This window comes from Peromyscus eremicus, chromosome 5 (assembly GCF_949786415.1).
Source record: "Peromyscus eremicus chromosome 5, PerEre_H2_v1, whole genome shotgun sequence".
In the NCBI taxonomy this organism is placed as follows: Eukaryota; Metazoa; Chordata; class Mammalia; order Rodentia; family Cricetidae; genus Peromyscus; species Peromyscus eremicus.
This window is the reverse complement of record NC_081420.1, coordinates 95922115-95929105: the sequence shown is the minus strand read 5'-3', so window position 1 is coordinate 95929105 and position 6991 is coordinate 95922115. Positions and strand designations below refer to the sequence as shown.

At 39.1% G+C, this 6991-nt stretch overlaps 1 pseudogene; it reads left to right on the top strand.

The window, feature by feature from the left end:
* The first annotated feature begins 330 nt into the window (after positions 1-330).
* Positions 331-5580, top strand: LOC131911094 (ubiquitin carboxyl-terminal hydrolase 1-like; annotated as a pseudogene).
* Positions 5581-6991: the final 1411 nt, after the last annotated feature.

Here is a 6991-nt window from a genome sequence, read left to right as displayed (position 1 = left end):
TTGCTTCTTCACCTGAACCCTGACTGACACACACATTTGGATATGGTTACATAAGAGAAGTGTCTGGGTGGCCCTGCGGCTCGGGAGCGCGGCCACCGCTGTGCGCTGCTGGCCCGTAGCCTTCGCGGCCCGGCTGCTCCGGGGATGTAGTGGGGCCGCGGCGGCGGGCAGGACCGAGCGGAGGCCCGGCTCACCCCCGCGCGGGAGGCACCCACCAGCGATCCTTCACCCGGGACAGCGGCGGGGCTCACCCGTCGCGCCCGCACTCTGCCCGGCTGGTCTCCCCAGCTGGGTAGCCGCGGACTTGCTCAGGGCCATGTCTGGATATAATTGGTGATTACAGCTGCCTTCTAGAAGTTAATTTTCATCAACTCCTTGCAATTTTAAAAGAAAATGCCTGCTGTCATACCTAGTGAAAGTAATGGGCTTTCAAGAGGTAGTCCATCGAAGAAGAACAGACTTTCTTTGAAGTTTTTTTTTTTTTCCAGAAAAAGGAAACTAAAAGAGCTTTAGATTTCACCGATTCTCAAGAAAATGAAGAAAAAGCTTCTGAATATCGAGATCTGAGATTGGCCAAGTTGTTCCTGCCGCACAGTCCTCACCAATAAACTGTGAGAAGAGAGAAAACGTGTTACCATTTGTGGGACTGAATAATCTTGGCAACACTTGCTATCTGAATAGTATTCTTCAGGTGTTCTACTTTTGTTCTGGTTTTAAGTCCGGAGGGAAGCACTTATTTAACATTATTTCAAGGAATAAAGAAGCTCTGAAGGATGACGCTAATCAGAAAAATAAGGGAAGCTGCAAAGAAGTATGCAGTTTACAGTCCTCAATAATTTCAGCTGGCCGGGCGGTGGTGGCGCACGCCTTTAATCCCAGCACTCGGGAGGCAGAGCCAGGCGGATCTCTGTGAGTTCGAGGCCAGCCTGGTCTACAGAGCGAGATCCAGGAAAGGCGCAAAGCTACACAGAGAAACCCTGTCTCGAAAAACCAAGAAATAATAATAATAATAATAATAATAATAATAATAATAATAATAATAATAATTTCAGCTGAACAGCTTCAGGCTAGTTTTCTCTTGAATCCAGAGAAATATACAGATGAACTTGCTACACAGACAAGGCGACTGCCTAACACACTCGGGGAACTCAACCCCTGTATGAAGGATATCTACAGCATGATGCACAGGAAGTGCTACAGTGTATTCTGGGAAACGTTCAAGAAACATGTCAACTCCCAAAAATAGAAGAAGTGAAAAACTTGGCTGGATTATCTACTAAAGTAGAAGAAAAATCTCATCAGAAAGAGGAGATGAGTGGAGTTAGCACGGAGATGGACAGTAGGAGGAATTCGGAGGACTTTAAAGAAAAACTCCCAAAAGGAAACTGGAAAAGAAAAAGAGACAGTGAGTCTGGTAAGCTGAAGAAAAAAGTTAAATCGTCCAAGGAACCCCAGTCATTGGAAGAGAACCAGAGACAAACTAGATCAAAAAGAAAAGCTACGGTGACACAGTAGAGATTTCTAAAACCATCCCCAGGTGTGTTTCTGAAAATGAGAGTGCAAGACCCTCTCAGAGGAAAGCGAAAATTAAAATCAATTGGCTAAAGTCCTCAACTAAGCAGCCCAGCTTTCTTTCTAAGTTCTGTAGTCTGGGGAAAATAACAACAAACCAGCGATCCAAAGGACAACCTAAAGAGAATGAGGATGACCTGGAAGAGGATTTAGGGAAGAACACAAGTGAGAACACAGTTAATGGCGATGTACTCAAATCTCCAGGAAGCAGTGTCAAACCTGTGAACGTTAGTGAACCTAAGCCCATAAACAAAGGCGCAGAACAGGTTGGTTCTGAGCACGCAGAGAAATTATTTCAAGGTCAGTTAGTATTTAGGACTCGCTGTTTGGAATGTGAAAGCGTAACAGAAAGAAGAGAAGATTTTCAGGATATTAGTGTCCAGGTACAAGAAGATGAGCTTTCTAAAGTTGAGGAGAGCTCTGAAAGTAAGCAAATGGGAGCCAGTGTGGACCATGGACTAGTTAGTTTTCTCCAGAAGAGTGCAGTATCCTTGGTATATAATATATAGTAGTGTCTTGGTATATAATATATAGTAGTGTCTTGGTATATAATATATAGTAGTGTCTTGGTATATAATATATAGTAGTGTCTTGGTATATAATATGTAGTAGTGTCTTGGTATATAATATATAGTAGTGTCTTGGTATATAATATGTAGTAGTGTCTTGGTATATAATATATAGTAGTGTCTTGGTATATAATATATAGTAGTGTCTTGGTATATAATATGTAGTAGTGTCTTGATATATAATATATGGTAGTGTCTTGGTATATAATATATATTAGTGTCTTGGTATATAATACATAGCTTTCCTGTTTTCTTCTGCACTGCTTGTTAATTCCATTTATGAAATTGTAGCATTTTAATGTAAAATGTTGGAATGCAAAAATGAAATACTTTAACATTTGAGTTCTTAATATTTTGGTAACTGGGGTCATTTTAAAATTAATACTTGAGCCACTGTTGTATTCAGTATAAACCATGAAAAGTGTGGAATGTCCTGAGGAATCATGAGACTAGCTTTACTTACCTGGAGATACTGGCAGTTGACTTAGACTGAGCACGGACTGGGTTGACTGGGCTTTTGCTGTCCCTAACATTTTTTTCTTTTTTCTTTTTTCTTCTTGGCTAATGATGCTTAGAAGACATGTATGTGTACTTTAGGATGATTGAAAGTAAAAGGAATCTCTTTAGATGTTGGGGATGGGTTATTTGAAACTGAATAATATTGTACATGGAACTTTGTTAATTTTTGACTGTCTGAATGATGTTATGAGTGAACAATTCTGTTTTACAGTATCTCCAGAGCCAAAAACAGAAATGAAGACCTTGAGATGGGCAATTTCACAGTTGGCTTCAGTGGAGAGAATTGTAGGGGAAGATAAATATTTTTGTGAAAATTGCCATCGTTATACAGAAGCAGAGCGAAGTCTCTTATTTGATAAAATGCCTGAAGTTATCACTGTCCCTCTGAAGTGCTTGGCTGCTAGTGGCCTGGAGTGAGTAGTGTGAGTAAGCAGAGGGAAGCAGTAGCTTTGTTTCAGTGCTGTGTGACGTCACTGTAAGAACCACTCTGCTCTTAGCAGGCTGGTTGTTTGGGTATAAATACATAAATACGCTTTTGGGGGCTGGTCACACAGCTCGGGTAGTGTGCTTGTCTAGCAAAGATAAGGCCCCGGATTTGATCTCTAGAACTAAAAAGAAAACAAAGAACCAAACCCCACAAAAAACAGCACAATTCTCAGATCTATCCTTTCAAAGTCATGTAGGTGCTAGTGATAGTATTCCGCCTCAGTGGGACTTCCTGAAGGGGAGAAAGCTTTAATAGTCCTTTTTTTTTTTTTAATTCCCCTTCTTTTCCCTTCCCTGAGACAGGGTTTCATTCACTGTTATAGCGATGGTGGCCTCAACGTGCAGCTGTCCTCTTGCCTCAGACGCCGAAGCTAGGATTAGAGGTGTGAGCCACCAGACTCGCTCACACGTTTTTTGGGAGGATAGCAAACCAAAATTCTCCTCAGTTTTAAGGAAAGTTAGGAAATCCAACTCATCTCTGAAAACCTTGGGAAGTTTTATAGTTGAGGATTTGTGCAAAAGCTATTAAAAATAGATATAAAAATGGATGTTTTTGGATAATCTGTCTTTTTTGAAATGCTATTGGACACTTCATGGTTTTCTACATTTCTTTACTGACTTGTTTGAAATTAGCATGAGAGCATTCTAGCAGTCCTCAGATGTCATCAAAGAGATGTAGGGTCTTTACTTTAGTCATTTTAATATATATATATTACATGAAGCAAAAATAGAACATAAAAGACTTTGGTTTTAAAAGTTTCGTCTTTTGGGCTGGAGAGATGGCTCAGTGGTTAAGAGCACTGACTGCTCTTCCAGAGGACCTGAGTTCAATTCTCAGCACCTACAAGGCAGCTAACAGCTGTCTATAACTCCAAGATCTGACACCCTCACATAGACATATCTGGAGGCAAAACACCAATGCAAATAAAATAAAAATAAATAAATTATTTAAAAAAAAGTTTGGTCTTTTAAAAATGCTTGTTTCTGGACTGGAGGGATGGCTCAGAGGTTTAGAGCACTGGCTGTTCTTCCCGAGGTCCTGAGTTCAATTCCCAGCAACCACATGGTGGCTCACAACCATCTGTAATGAGATCTGGTGACCTCTTCTGGTGTGTAGGCAGAATACTGTATACATAATAAATAAATAAACCTTAAAAAATAGCTTATTTCCTAGTGTTATAAATCTAATAAAAGAATGAAGAAAATATACTTTCCACAGAAATACCCAAATATCAATTATTTAAACTCTTTTTGCTTTTTTTAAAGAGGGTGCCCACTGTGTAGCCCTGGCCAGCCTGGAATTTGCTGTGTAGACCAGGTTGGCCATGAACTCGATCCACCTGCCTCTGCTTCCCAAGTGCCAGGATTAAAGGTGTATACTATAATCCTAGGTTCTATTTTAATATTTTTGTGTAGGAACTTTTTTCAAAATTGAGGTCTCATTCTGTCTTTGCTCATAACTAAACATTAAGGACTTACTACTTGGTTTTATATTGTGTGCAAAATTTTACATTTAAAACGTAATTATGGGAAGCCTCTTTTTCCTTCTAAAGGTTTGTTTGTTATGGTGGTGGACTTTCCAAGATCAACACGCCTTTATTGACACTGTCACGCCTCTTAAACTGTCACTAGAAGAATGGAGTACAAGGCTGACCGACTAATGACAGCTATGGATTATTTGCTGTTGTGATGCACAGTGGCATTGTCATTAGTAGTGGGCACTATACTGCATCTGTTAAAGTCACTGACCTTAACAGTCTAGAACTAGACAAAGGGAATTTTGTGGTTGACCAGATATGTGAACTAGGTAAACCAGAGCCACTGAACGAGGAGGAAGCAAGGGTGATGGCTGAAAATTATGACGATTGAAGTGTCAGAGTTGGTGGAAATGCCCAGCCAAGGAAAGTTTTGAACAACAAAAACTGTAGAAGCTGTTGGACTTCTTGGAGGACAAAAGAGCAAAGCAGGTTATGAACTGTGCAACAAAGCATCTAACCCTGATAAGGTTGCCGGGACAGTGTTGGCTGAAAATAGAAATTCTGAAACTAATGATACAAATGGGACCCACGAATCCCACAGGAACAAGGAATCCAGTGACCAAACAGGAATTAACATGAATGGATGTGAGAACAAAATTTCCTGTGTAGTGCAAAGCTTAAAGGAGTGTGAGGGGAAGTGGTTGCTCTTTGATGACTCCGAAGTAAAAGTTACAGAAGAGAAGGACTTTCTGAATTCTCTTTCCCCTTCTACATCTCCTACATCTACTCCCTACTTGCTATTTTATAAGAAATTATATGAGTATATTTTCCTTGTGTATATATTAAACAGACCTGGACAAACATTGGTAAAGTTGATTACACCTAAGAGTTTTATCTTAGTTTATCTTTTGAAGCTATCGGATATTATTGGTCTCTCTAGGCTTTTATATAAATAGTGAGATTTTTTTCCAGCCCCCAGAGTGTTTATTTATACAGAATTTAATTAGCAGGAATACATTCATGATGTTCCAAAACATAGATCATATCATTTTTGGTTTTGGACATGTGTTTTGCTTCCTTTTGTTCATCTTTTAGTCTTCATTAATAAACTATGACAGAACAAAGTTATTATTGCCAATCATTTTCCCTCATTTTGACATCATTAATAAACAGAGTTATCATTCTTACTCATTAACCCCATAACCCAAGTTTTGATACTCTAGAGGCAAATGACAGCCCATGCTCAGGCTGGTTGCTTTGGTTGCTTCAAGGACACTAGACCAAAACAAAAATCTTCAACCACCCTGGGCATTTTAGCATGTCTCAGGCAATGTATTATTAACTCTTAGCGGTCAGAGAGCCCAGGAAAAATCCTCAGGCTAAAGCTGCTGCAGTTATTATTAAAATTCTGGCATAATACAATGTTCACATTTATATCTTTATAGAATTTGCCTATTTGTCTAATCCTGGCATTCTGTTGTTCCTTGGTCATATGACATTATAGTGGCTCTACATGAGCTAACTGTTCTAAGAGAGGAAGATTTTTAAAGACTGAAAACCATGTTAATTTTTAGAATTATTTTCCTTAGTAGAGACGAGTGATGCATAATAAGCTCCTGGGAACAAACCTGTATGGGTACTAAATGATCCAAAATGGAAGCTTGGAAGCAGTTAACACTTTTGGATCTACACAATCTTTTGTGTTTGCTTTTTAAAATAAGGTGCTTGTATTTGTATTCTCTATATTTTGCAGTAATTATCTACTTGATGTTTATAGGTCTGGCTTTTTCAACTGAGAAACAGAATCTCATTCAGTATATTTAGTTTTATAATAGTCATGGAGCCAAATCTTTGGGCTGTATCAGAGGCACAGAGCCTAGAGTGTGTGTATTCACAGTGGTGTATATGTTGTGGCTTGAATAACTTTAGAAAGTGTCTCAGAAAACCTGGCAGTCACTTCTGTCTTCCTAAGGATTTTATATGTATTTATGAAGATGACTCTATACTCTAGTCAATCTTTTGGGCATGACTAATTTGGGCATGACTAATTTGTATCTCTTCATACTCATTCTGCATGATCTGTATATAGTTCATTGACCTAGAGGTGTGACCTTTAATTTTTTTTTAAAAACTGGGAGGTCAATAAAATTTGAACTGTTTAACAAAAAAAGAAAAGTATCTTATAGATATAGATTATTTACTTTTCCTTATTCTTTTTGTTTGTTTGCAACAGGGTCTCATGGAGCATAGTTGGCCTTGGAATCTATATGGTCAAGGCTGGCCTTGAATGCCTTATCCTTGTTGCCTCCTGAGCACTAGGATTACAGGCATGTGCCACCACACCTGGCAATACCCATTTATATCCTT